Source organism: Sinocyclocheilus rhinocerous, unplaced genomic scaffold, assembly GCF_001515625.1.
Source record: "Sinocyclocheilus rhinocerous isolate Xijiao unplaced genomic scaffold, SAMN03320098_v1.1 scaffold723, whole genome shotgun sequence".
NCBI classification, from domain to species: domain Eukaryota; kingdom Metazoa; phylum Chordata; class Actinopteri; order Cypriniformes; family Cyprinidae; genus Sinocyclocheilus; species Sinocyclocheilus rhinocerous.
Window position 1 is genome coordinate 241,002 of NW_015655571.1, and position 13,791 is coordinate 254,792.

Genomic DNA, 13,791 nt, shown 5'->3' on the forward strand with positions numbered 1-13,791 from the left:
GACGCGTTTCAGAAAGGCGGGGCATAGAGGAGAAACAATAATGTACAGTATATGGAAAATAATGTTTTTTTAACCTTAAACCGCATAAACACATTTCATTACACCAAATACACAAAATAATGTTCTTTTTAGCAACATCATATGACCCCTTTAATGTACATTTACTTAATCTATGATGCTCTGTTTAGTTTTAATGTGTTCAATGGCTTTCATGTATTTCTGGTGAATGTCTAGTTTTGCCTTTGTTGTAATTAAAGTTTTGTATTCTTTAATAATAATAAAAAAACTTAAGTGTTTCATTTGAGATGATGGTAGAGTGCTTAGTTTACGTGCATAGTGTGAAGTATGTCATTTGGGACACACCCTGCTCTCTCACCTTCTTCACTGCTTTCCAAATACTGTAATGAAATGAAGGAATGAACGAGGGATCGGTTTCGGACATGGCATAGGCCGCCGGAGGGCGTCACGTGATAATTAGCATATCCCTGACGTCACTCTATTCTCTAAATTGTCACATATTGTATTTTAATACAACTGAATCCACAATTGATGTCAGACATAAAACAATATAGTGACTAAACGCGACCCATTAACCAGCAGTCACTTTCACTGACCTGCTAAAATCCTGATTTATAACTGCGACATGATCTGGCAAAAATCACCATACACTTACGTTAAAGAGTGGCTATATGTAGTGATTTTGGATATATTAACGCAGAGCGCAGCATCCATCTGGGAAACAAACGACGAATCAGCTGCAGTCAATATGGCGACAATCCTGTGCTGAAAAGCAAGACCTCGCGGTCGCGGGGCCATATTGACGATATTTTTCTACTGGATGGCTTACTCAAAAAGCGTAAAATGTACGTTAATGACAAAGATACTTCGTTGGCAACATTGATTTTGTGCGTGTGTGTGTGTGTGTGAGACTAGGCCAGGAGGGGGGCGGGGTCTGACTAAAACCGTATCTACACCGTACACGAGCTGCACGCAATGTGACAAAATGCCTCGTTCTTAATGGGTCATATATTAAATATGTCAACTTATATGTCATAATATTGGTCATAAACATAAACATATTCTCATACAGACAACAAAATTTAAGACGGGAGATAAGTAACTTTTCTTACCGTTCACTGCGTTATGTCCTTGTGTTCCAGACGGAGTTGCTGTTCGTTCTGGGACATTGGAGCATGATCCACTTCATTGGCAAGTTGTCTTAAAATTTTAGCAATGTCAGCCATGGTACGCTACTTGCATGTTTTATGCGCTATGACATTAAAATGGCAACACAAAAGCAAATTAAAGCGGGATAAAGCTCTAACTGTCCAATGAGAGTGCGTGTTACATTTACAAGTGAGAGACGGGTTGGATCTTCAAATTGAAGCGAAAGTTGATTGGTTGCTCCCACGTGTGTACTGTCCAATGGCATTTTTTAACTCGATTGACAAATGGATAAAGAAAAGCATTTGGCAAAAGGACTAGGAAAAGCATTTGGCAAATAGAGAGAGAAAAGTATTTGCCAAATTCTTTTTTAAAAAGCGATTTAAAATGTGAATTTAAAATTATTTATGTACTTTTTATTCTTTTATTAAAACTAAAATAAAACTTGAAACTTGATTTATTAATGTACTTTTTGTCTTTTTATTTATACATTTAAAAAATGATTTTTTAAAATTTATTGTTTTTATTAAACTACAATTTTAAATCACGAATTAAATAAACATCTTTAAATATGTCCATTAATTTGTCCATTTAAAAAGTGATTTATTTATATACATTTTTATGTTTGAATTATTAAATTAACAAATTGATTCTTCATTTTTTTTTTAAGTGGCACTCACGGTCCTCCATATCGTAGGTGGCTCAAGTCTTAAATTAATGAAATCATTGTATGAGAAGGTGATAAAAGCCATTTTATTACTGTAAAATTTAGCACTGAAGAAAGCATGGGCTGTAACGTTTGCTCTTTGGTCTGTTTTTAAGATGCTTTGCACTTTTGTCACTTTTTCACTTTTGCCTATGGAAAATAAACTGTATTTTTGATAGACCTTTTTTGGTCTGATTGGATTTTTCCAGTGTGCGGACAATTTCAGCTACCTTTTGGATTAAAACTTTCTTCTTTTGTTCTACGCACCTGAGAACTCATTGAGCGCACACAATTCCTGTTTGATTACTGTAATATAAAAAAAAAGAACAAAAACACAATTTGAGTTTTGTAAATGTAAAAAAAAATTAAATATGCTTGCTCCACTAGCCCGGTTTCCATCCAAGGATTTTTTGCGAAAAAAATTTTAGCTCTTCAAATTTTTACTGATATAGCTGATGGAAATGCCATTTATCGATAGAATTTATGCGCTAAAGTTAAACGGAAAAAGATTGTGTCGACACATGAGAAATTTTACATCGATACTTAAAATGTCGCAAAAATTTGTTTGGAAACACTTTTTGTCGAGAAAAGGGGCTTTACCACACAAATAAATGTGGTGTCGCATGACAGAATTAGCCTATAGGCAGCGTCAGTGTTCGTGGTGTTGCACACGTTAAAGCACCGTTTCTCTGTAGTTCAAAAGCGCATTAAATCATATTCATATTATTGTTTCTAAAATTATTTTATATATGGTTAGAAAAAGATGAGTTACCTCTCAAACATACATATCTTAATTTAATGTTGCTTTAATACGCTGCAAGTTAAAATGTATTCATTTTGTTCTGAAGATGAAAGTTGTCGAGTTAGTAATGCTTAACTGCGTGCGCAAGGTGCCGGCACGATCACTTGATTTTTTTTTTTCCTTATAAAAGTGGAAACAACTTACAATACTCGTTCATTTGTGGTCATATAAGAGTAAGACATTATTCAAAACTATTCTAAATATTTATTTTATTTGTGTACATCCACAATAAAAACAAACATTGTGCTTTTGTAAAATAAAGGAAACAATCAGGATGCCACATTCTCTAGAGCGCATCACAAAATGAGCCGAAATTCGGCATTTGGGCTGCTAATTGTTGCACAGTTTTTTCTTTCTTTCGCTTTGTTAATTTATTAATTATTTAGAAAAATATATTTCGCATATAGGCCTATTTATTTCTTTTATATATAGCTTTATTATGTTTTTCTCCGTTCGCAGAAGCGCTGCAGGTGCGTGACATGACCATGTGAATCCTCACATTCTGTTTATGCTGCTTTTTGCATGTATAAAATTAATCCCTGGAAAACAAAATTAGGTATTTTTAATGAGTCACAGCCACGTATCAATTGAAATTTAATTTAATTTAATTGTAATTTAACATAATCTTGTCGGTTAACAGTTAATAATAGCTTAACGACCGTTAGGAGAAATAAAATAACCGAAATGAACATTCCCAATACAGTCTAATAAAAGTTAATCAGAAAAAAAATAATAATAATACAACTGCACCTGCTTATGAATATTACTTGATGATCAAGTATCTAAATAGTCTATAACAAAGTAAAAAAAAAAAAACTCATGAAACTTAATAAAAATAATTTTATGTAGGCCTATACAATTTAATAATAGGCTATATAATAATGTTTTTTGTTTCAAATGGATGAAGAACAGGCTACTAGCCTGTATAATTTGTGCAATAGGTGAAATTATGTATGGAAACAGCTCAAGGGCAATTTTTTTTTTTTTGCAGGGATGACGTCATCACGCACACCATTTTATCGGTAAAAGGCCAGTTTGGATGGAAACAGGCTGGACACAGCAAATTTTGCAAATTTTTTTTTAAAGCATTATTCTCTGTCAATAACAAAAAGCGCAAAAACTGGATGGAAACTTGGCTACTGTTAGTTTGTGGTGTTGATAGTAGGTCTATCATTAAAGGTGTTTGCGAGGGGCTGTATAGGCGAATATCTTTTGGACAGTATTGTCTGAAATAGGGAGTAAATATTTGAATAGATTACTGCGTTCAATAAGACAATTATCTATTTATCATAGTTTTAAATATCATCTTAAAAAAGTGGTTTATGATTAATTAGTTGTGTAAACATTATACTTAGAAAATTTAAATGTGTTTGGCATATATGTCTTTTATTTTGTGTTGTATGTGTGATTGAGTGTCTGTCTTTGTGTGTACCTGCCTGGGGACTGTGGATGTAAATTAGCAATATTGGTATAATCTGGCTTGTTTACATTTGTATTTCATGCTAATGTTATTTTCATGCACTAATTTTGTACTTAATATACTAAAAATGATTCTTTAGTACTTTCTAATAATAGATAACCTTAAGAACATCTAAGTGTACTCAACTGTGCTATTTCGGGACACTATGAATGTGAACTAAAATGTGCTTTTAACATAATTTCTCTGTGTAAAAAAAAAAAAAAAAAAAGTATTTAGTTACCAATTGTAGTACAATTGAAACCATCTTTCATACACTTTTCAATATACTCATCGTACATAGAAAATATACTTATTATTTAAAATATAAGAATAATATACACAAAATTATATTCACTATTTACTATATATAGCCCACATATTTTTATAGATTAAATAATTCATTTCAAATGTATTGTAATTATGTTAACATTCTCTTTATATGATATACTTAACTACATGTTTATGGTGTCTTTAAATAATACAATCAAGCACACTATTACTATATCATTAGTACCACTTTTTCCCACATTAATAAAGTCTGTATCATAGAATAGTGACTTGTTCTATTTTTATTTTGTAGACATTCATTGCACAACTTTTAAATGCAATACAACCTACTGTACTGTCACAGAACACTCTAACAAGAAGATCCAATTACAGTAATCCACATCGAGGCAAAATGCAGAAAACATTGCACAAGGTAATCCACAAAACAAAACCCACAAAATCAGAGTAACAGAAAAAAATACTGCAGCAACAAAGACATACCACAAGACATATATACATGATCTTCTAATCCTGATAACTGATCTCTGGCTAATTTGGTTCTTCAAACAAATTTGCGGATTTGATTAAAATATCTGGATTAAGTTGTGTAAGACTACTGTGTACTGTGTATATTTATTATGTATAATTAATACACACATGCATGTATATATTTAATATATTTATAAATGTAATATAATTTTTTGAATATAAATATACATATAGTGTTTTCAAAATATATACTGTATGTGTGTGTCTTTATATATACATAATAAATATACACAGTACACTTGCCTATATTATATAAACAAAAACTTTTATTTTGGATGTGAGTAATCGCAATTAATCATTGCCCAACACTAATTTTGCATGATTCCCAATTATTTATATACACGATTTCTAGTATTTGTACAGGCTTTACATTTTTATTTCAATGTTGTACTTAGCAATTCATTTAATTTTATCTTTGAAGCAGATTTGTTACATGACAGCATTAATTAAAGGGTCAAGCATTAATTTCTTAAGGGTCAAGATCAAGTTATCTGCATCTCCTGCGCTCCATCAAGTCACATCAAGCGGGCCAGGCCCGTGTAATGGAAGACAGCCTAGAGCCAAAGGCAGACCAGGGAACCAGGGTGGAGCTGGCAGAACAGGAGGTCAGGGTGGTTGGGATGACCACCACAGCAAGCCCATCGGGACTAAAGATCCCCATGGTGGTGAAGACCACTTCAGTGGAGCTGATGAGGCAGATGACCCCCTGGCAGATCAGGCAGGACTGCAATGAAGAGCACAAAGAGGTTAGCAACAGCCTTTACGGCCGTAACAGGACAGGCAGACAGTTCAGCAAAGGTCTCCTTGGCTGGGACAGGACAGGGTAACAGTTCAGAGAGAATCTCCATAGCCTCACTCGAACAGACAAGGGATTGAGAAATGACCTCCTTGTCCATGACTAGACAAGCAGAGGATTCATAAACAGCCTCCTTTGCCATTACAGGACCAACAGAGAGTTCAAAAGTGGGTGCCACCACCTTAAGAGAACCTGAAGCGGACGCCGCTGCCTCAGGAAGTTCAGCAGCAGAAGCCACCACCTCTGGAGGTTTAGAACCCAACTCTTAGTCAGGTTCATAAACTGAGGCGAGTTCAGGACCACACTCATAGATCGGAAAGGGCTTTGGATCAAACTCATAAACTGAGGTGAGCTCTGGTGTGTGGACTTGTGAGATGGAGCAAGCTCTGTGGTAAGCTCTGGAATTAACTCACAGACTAGAGCATACTCTGGAGCGGACTCATAAACTGGAGCGAACTCTGGAGTGAACTCGTAGGCTTGAGTAGGCTCTGGAGCAGGTTCATAGATGGGAGCGAACTCTGGAATGAACTCATAGACTTGAGCAGGCTCTGAAGTGAACTCATAGACGGGAGCGAGTTCTGGAATAAACTCGTAAACTTGAGCGGGCTCTGAAGTGAACTCATAAACTGGTGCAAACGGGCTCCAGAGAAGATTCCTGGACTGGAGCGGGCTCTGGAGTGGATTCTGAGGACTCCTGGACTGGAGCGGGTTCTGGAGCGGACTCTGAGGGTTTCTGGACTGGAGCAGGTACTTGAGTTGACTCCGAAGACTCCTGGGCTGGAGCGAATTCCTGAGTGAACTCATGGAATGGAACAGACTCTGACAACGAATGCTGAGGCCCTTGAGATACCAGCTGATCTGACCAAAATCAGCGGTGGATCTGCCGAACTAGAGATCAGCCCCAAGTGTCGTTTAAACGCCTGAGTGTCTTCAAGTGCAAGGTTCACGATGACCGGGAACACAGTAGTGGCATCCGTGATGGATGAAGACTGTGGCCTGACATCCATAACAGCTGGAGTTGGCGGCCATAATGGCTGGAGGCTCTGGCGTGGCAGTCATCTTGTGAAGGGACTCTGGGCTGGTGGCCATCTTGTGGAAGGGCTCTGGAACAGCCTTCTCTTGAGCGGACTCTGGGACAACAGGAGTGGACTTAGCTGCCCTTCTCCTTCTCGACCTTCGCTTGTGAGACAGAGACAATGAAGCCTCACTGTCCTCTGGAGATGTTGTGGCGGACTCTGCCTTATCCAGGGGCTCTGCCATGAGCACAGACTTACCTGATGTTACTATTAGACTGCGGTAACTGAGATAGTCAATGAAGCCTCAAAAATTTAGTCTGAAGTCCCTCCATCTCAGGCAAGGGCTATCAAGGCATCCATTGAAGTTGTTATTAAGCTCAGTATTGCAAAGTTCCAGCCCCACCGCCTTGGTCCAAAACGTCTGAGCCAGGGCCCCTACTCCCAGCCCCAAACAATGATCCGGCGGAGTGCCCTCTGGTGGCTGTCATAGGCACACCAGCTGATGGCTGTGACACTTTAGTTGAACTGTGGTTACTACATTCATGGTTACTACAGTTTTACTCTATTACCATTACTGCAATATTACTATAGAGGAACCATAGTTAGAACCATGGTTAATTTTCATATGGGATATGACAAGTGCTGAGCACGTCCATCTCTGGCTTAGCACCAGCCAAAGCACGAAAGCATATTTGAATTTAGCAGTTAATCACGTGACACACTGAACAATAATCACACTGGTGTAATTGCACACGTTAAAGGGCTACTTTACGTCCGAAACTCTGATCACCTGTAAAGGGCTTCTATCCAATGTGAATCTTCATATGTTTCCTAAGGTTTCCTTTTTCAGTGAAACTCTTTCCACATTGTTGGCAGGTGAAAGGTTTCTCTCCAGTATGAATTCTTATGTGGCCATCGAGGTGTTGTTTATGTGTAAAACTTTTTCCACATTGAGAGCATGTGTAAGGTTTCTCTCCACTGTGAATTCTCATGTGGATTTTAAGGTTTGATTTTTGAAGGAAGTTCTTTCCACACAGTTTGCAGGTGAAAGGTTTCTCTCCAGTGTGAACTCTCATGTGAACTTTAAGGTTTCCGTTTTTAGTAAATCTCTTTCGACACTGTTGGCAGACAAAGGGTTTCATTCCAGTGTGAACTCTCATGTGGTAATTAAGGCTTGCTTTTTGAATGAAACTCTTTCCACACTGTTGGCAGGTGAAAGGCTTTTCTCCAGTGTGAACTCTCATGTGGACTTCAAGGTTTCCTTTTCTATTGAAACTTTTCCCGCACTGTTGGCAGGTAAAATAACTTCTCTTTGCTGTCTTTTGAGCTCTTTTTTGTGAAGTCTTTTCAGTATGCGAGAAACTAAATGATTTTTTTCCAGTCATGAAATCATATTTCTCATGCTGAATAGTATCTTCATTTTCATTGATTTCTTGACTCTCTTCTTTCAGTGTCATCAGGTCTAATGCAAAAAAGACAAATCCAGATTAATACCATTTATAATGGCACAAAGAACAAACATCAAAACCAACAACATGTAGATCTTATACACACTAAGCTACTAAAGGAGGTGTTAAATGTAATCTCAAAACCGCTTCCCTTTATTTGAAGTGATGATGATAAAAAGAGCAAAGTTTATTGTATAATCTTCAATGCTCATTTTCGAGGTAATGGGTCATGTGATCTCAACATGTCTGTCCACACGAGGCGACCCGCTCCATGTCAAATAAAACCACTTTAACTACAACACTCATATGACATTCTTCAAAAATATCATTAATTTCAGTTGAGCTGGACATTTTAATAATGATCAGATGAGTGAGTTCAGCTTTGAGAATGAAAACCAACCTGTTTGTTCCTCAGTATCTTCAGGTTTCAGACTGAATGTTTGTTCAATCTTCATGTCTTCACTCTCCTCTTTAATAAACTCCATCTTTGTTTGTTCCTCAGTATCTTCATGTTTGAATGTTTCTTCAATCTTCATGTCTTCACTCTCCTCTTTAATAAACGCCATCTTTATAATAGTGTGTCACGTGGATCTGTAAGAGATTAATCACAGATTCCTTAAGTGATCAATAACAGCGGGTAAAATAAGTATTGAACACGTCACCATTTTTCTCAGTAAATATATTTCTAAAGGTGCTGTTGACATGAAATTTTCACCAGATGTCGGTAACAACCCAAGTAATCCATACATATAAAGAAAACAAAACAAATAATTTCAGAAATTATTGAACTCATGAAGAAAGGGAGGTGCAAAACGGCAGCTGAAATCTATCAGTAATTAGAAAGCAATCCTGCCACTAGTCAGTGGAAAATAATATTAGCTGGTTTAGTCCCAACACCTACAGTACCAGGATGATTAAGATGAAACAAATTTCAGCAAGACAATGATCCCAAACACAGCCAAATAAACTCTCAACTGGTTTCAGCAAAAGAAATGAAAGCTGCTAGAATGGCCCAGCCAATCACCTGACTTGAATCCAATAGAAAATAAGAACTAAAGATCAGAGTTCATAGAAGAAGCCCACGGAACCTTCAAGATTTGAAGACTCTGTGGAAGAATGGGCCAAAATCACACCTGAGCAATGCATGCGACTAGTTTCTCTATACAGGAGGCGTCTTGAAGTTGTCATTACCAACAAAGGCATAAAGACGTATAAAGTATTAAATACATTTCAGTAGTTCAATACTTTTTCCCTGGATCATTCAATTTTATTACACAGAACCTACATTTCTGAACTTATTTGTTTTGTTTTCTTTGCATGTATGGATTACTTGGGTTGTTACCGACATCTGGTGAAAATTTTATGTCAACAGCACCTTTAGAAATATATTTACTGAGAAAAATGGTGACGTGTTCAATACTTATTTTACCCGCTGTAAAGTGTGAAGTGCTCTAAATTGACTACAGAGCATTTGTGATATTTATAGTTAAGAATTAAGTCAAGTATCTTTATATGAGCATTTTTTATTTCAGAAGAAAGAAATATGGTTCACTGATTAAAGCTGTACATGTTCAGTTTCATCAACCAGCAAAAATATGACAACATACTCAGGTGTTACTCATCATCTATCATTGTTAGGAGTGAATGATGTTCAGTTTCTAAATATAAGATGCATTAAGCAGTTTATTAGAAACACTTAAACCGTAGAAGTATCCTTCACAGGGTATTAAAAAGTACACATAATTCAATTATATTACTGAAGTTATAGTTTTGAGACAAAATACCTGTAATATCCAGTTACGGCTGTAGGAAACTCAGAAGTGACTCTTCATCAGGTTCTTGATTGAGATGGTACTGTGTGTCACGCTGCAGTCATCAAGACTGACTAAAACACTGAATCACTGTAGTCATTTGTAAGAAAGTAAACATTTATTATTTGGAATAATTTTGTAGAATACAAATATAAGTTTCATAAATTAACAGTGATTAAATAGTGAACCCTTTAAGCAAGTCTCTGTGGAGATCAGTGCAGAAAGGCAACATGTGTCACGGTGCACACACACGAGGAACGAGGAGACGCTGGAGAATACTTTAACAGGACTTTATTTACATGAACCAAGGGAGACGAACTCAGGAAGACGTTTAACAGCGGACAGAGATCTAGGGACTGAGAACACTTTAAATACCCCTCCTGGGCTGAACTGGGGATCAAGAGCCCTCCGTGGGCTTAACTCGGGAACAGGATAGCGCTTACATGGTGCTGGCACTGGAGGGTGCTCTGGAGGAGCAGGCACAGCAAAGCGCTTTCGAGGAGCTGGCACTGGAGCGAGCTCTGGGGCTGGAGCCGACACTGGAGCGAGCCAAGAAACAAAAGGGGGGGGACCAAGAAACAAAAACTTTCAAACAGGCGGGGAAAAACAAACGCGAGGAAAAATTCGCCGCTCACTTTCGGTTTAGGTCCGCTGTTCTGTCACGGTGCACACACACGAGGAACGAGGAGACGCTGGAGAATACTTTAACAGGACTTTATTTACATGAACCAAGGGAGACGAACTCAGGAAGACGTTTAACAGCGGACAGAGAACTAGGGACTGGGAACACTTTAAATACACACAGGCGGAGGGGATGACGAGACACACCTGGGAGCAATGAAACATAACTAGGGCAGGAACAGGAAACTACCCAAATAAGGGCATGGGAAGGCACATGGGGAGCAGGACACACACAAAACATGGAACAGAGTCTGACAACATGGAGCATTGTTTTTTAATTAATTATTATTATTTAATACTATATTAGAGATGCATAATAGAGGTGAATGTCCAATGTATACTTGTCTACTATTACTGCCAAAGTCTATATAAAATACATTTAAATAAAACATTATTTACAGAGTTACTGTTCTTTTTTATTATTATTATTTTTAGCTACCACCAGACAGGAGTCACAGTAACCACAGGGAACGTGGGAGAATTGGTTACTGCCCTTTGTGTGTCAATGGAAAGAAAGTTCCACAGAATGGAATACAATGCTGTTCTTTCAGAAACCACTGTACTGGACCTGAGGTTCAAAAAGTTGGCATTTAATGACAACAGAGCTGTTGATGAGGCACTTCAAAGAGTAACAACAGCAGCAGCAAGATGCAGCACCAGCAGCCAGCCACCTCTATCACCAGAAGGCCAGAAGGGAAAAGAAGGAGCAGGGACACTAGAAGTGGAGCCACAAACATCTGCTGTTTGAAAGTTGTTTGTTAAAAGAGCCACAGGAGCCACTGCAAGAAGAAATCCTGATATACTGGAAGAAAGATCCTATCTCGAGGAGCCCCTTGTCCAAAGAGCTGCAGACCCACTGAGCTGGTGGGAGACCAAGGCTTCAGTTTACCCACGACTTGTAAAGCTGATGACAGGGAGACTGTGCATTGTAGCAACATCAGTCCCTTCCAAAAGAATTTTCTCAAAAACGGCAGATTTTAACAGAAAGAAGAAACCTCAAATCTGAGGCACTAATGGCGCTTTTCCACTGCATGGTACAACTCGGCACGGCACAGCTCGGTTTGCAGTCTAGTACCGCTTTAGAGTGGGCGGGATTATTCACATGTCGTTATAGTTGCGCCGCCTCTACTGCCACGACTCCTGAAAAACGGTTTTATTCCGCGTCGCCCCATCAAGCTCTCGCAGGATCCGCTCCTCTGCTATCAACGAGAGGAACGTCTCTATACTTCCTCAACAGACAACGAAACAGACCCTTTTTGGTTGTTAAAAAAAGGTGATCTCGTTCAAAACTAGGGGTGGGAGAAAAAATCGATCCATCGATGCATCGCGATTCTCTCTCCAACGATTCTGGATCGATTCTGAGAATTTCAGAATCGATTCTGAGCTTAGCTTTTAACCAGATGCACGATGACGCCGAGTTTGCTTTAGAAACACCCGTATTCTGCTTGCTTCCAATTCCTCACACACATACACCACTCGAACCTTCCGGTACAAATGCTGAGGCGCGCTTTGTTTGTGAAGACTGCGGCTGTGCGCGATTCCGTGTAAGTGGTTTAATGCACTTGCGTCTCAAAATGGTTTTATGACGCAAAATTACCGTATTGACCCGAATATAAGACAATGTTTTTTTCTTGGAAATACATCTGAAAAAACGCAGTCGTCTTATATTCAGGGTCTAGACTTTGACATGTCAATAATACACCCACAACAATAGGTGGCGCCAAATATGCATAAAACTAGTGTGCCATGAAATACGTAATGTAATGCGTGTTGTAAAGATCGCGAGTAAAAACAAAAGAAAAAGAAAACCGTACAGCTGCATGAGTCGTGACTGTCACGTTAGCCTGATGGCACCAAACTCCCTTTGTGATTTTAAAACGTAAGACAGTACCCAGATTTGAAGACTACAGTAAGATTTAACTTCTACTGTTAATAAGATTTTGGAAGGCTACTATTAGATGGATAGCCTAAATGTCCTAATTCAGATGGGCTACCTATTTTTTTTTTGTTTTTTTTAATGGTATATCAAAAAGTGTATATTTTTTAAATGTGATTGTTGGTACATTTTACCAGTTTTTACCATACTTTCAAAACAAAAATTAAAATAGGACTTTGACATGTCGATAATACACCCACAACAATAGGTGGCGCCAAATATGCATAAAACTAGTGTGCCATGAAATACGTAATGTAATGCGTGTTGTAAAGATCGCGAGTAAAAACAAAAGAAAAAGAAAAGCTTACAGCTTCATGAGTCGTGACTGTCACGTTAGCCTAATGGGACCAAACTCTCTTTGTGATTTTAAAACGTAAGACAGTACCCAGATTTGAAGACTACAGTAAGATTTAACTTCTACTGTTAATAAGATTTTGGTAGGCTACTATTAGATGGATAGCCTAAATGTCCTAATTCAGATGGGCTACCTGTTTTTTTTTTTAAACAGACAGGACAAACCACATTACTTCTTATATTTCAAAAGAGATCCGTGCGTGAATGCAGATCTCCCGCTGTCTATGACGTCATAGTAAAAAACAACAGTAAAGATGAAGAAAAATCACTCACAGTTCTTGAATGGGAAAACGTTCAGATAATCTTAAATACTGAAAGCACTCTGTTTGTTTGTAATATGTTTCTATGCTCCTCTTTATTATTTGCTACTTGCTTGTGTGTTTTGAAGTTATATTAGTTTAAAATTCTTAACATACAACTTTTTAAAATTATTTTTTCAATTTGTAATTATTTTAAAAAGTACTTAATTACTTATGTAAGGATATGTAAATGTAAGGATTTGAAGATTCTCAAGTCGGTAAACTAATTAATTAATAAGGGGGGAAAAAGTAGATCAAGAATCATTCTGGGATCGGATCGTGACTCCCAGAAATGTTTGAGCAGCAAATCAGCATATTAGAATGATTTCTGAAGGATCATGTGAAAATAGAAAAAAATTGAAAACAGCTGTTTCACATTCTCACAATATTACTGTTTTTACTTAAAAACAGGAGAATATATGAAGAGTTCAGATGCAAAAGCCTCTAAGTGCCATCTGAAAATTTCTTCTAAAATTAGCATTTTTATCAGGCTCCTATGTTTA

The 13,791-nt window shown here is 37.5% G+C and overlaps 1 pseudogene; it reads right to left on the reverse strand.

Moving 5' to 3' along the window:
• Positions 1–8,773, reverse strand: part of LOC107718520 (gastrula zinc finger protein XlCGF57.1-like) — a 66,646-nt pseudogene extending 57,873 nt beyond the window's left edge.
• Positions 8,774–13,791: the final 5,018 nt, after the last annotated feature.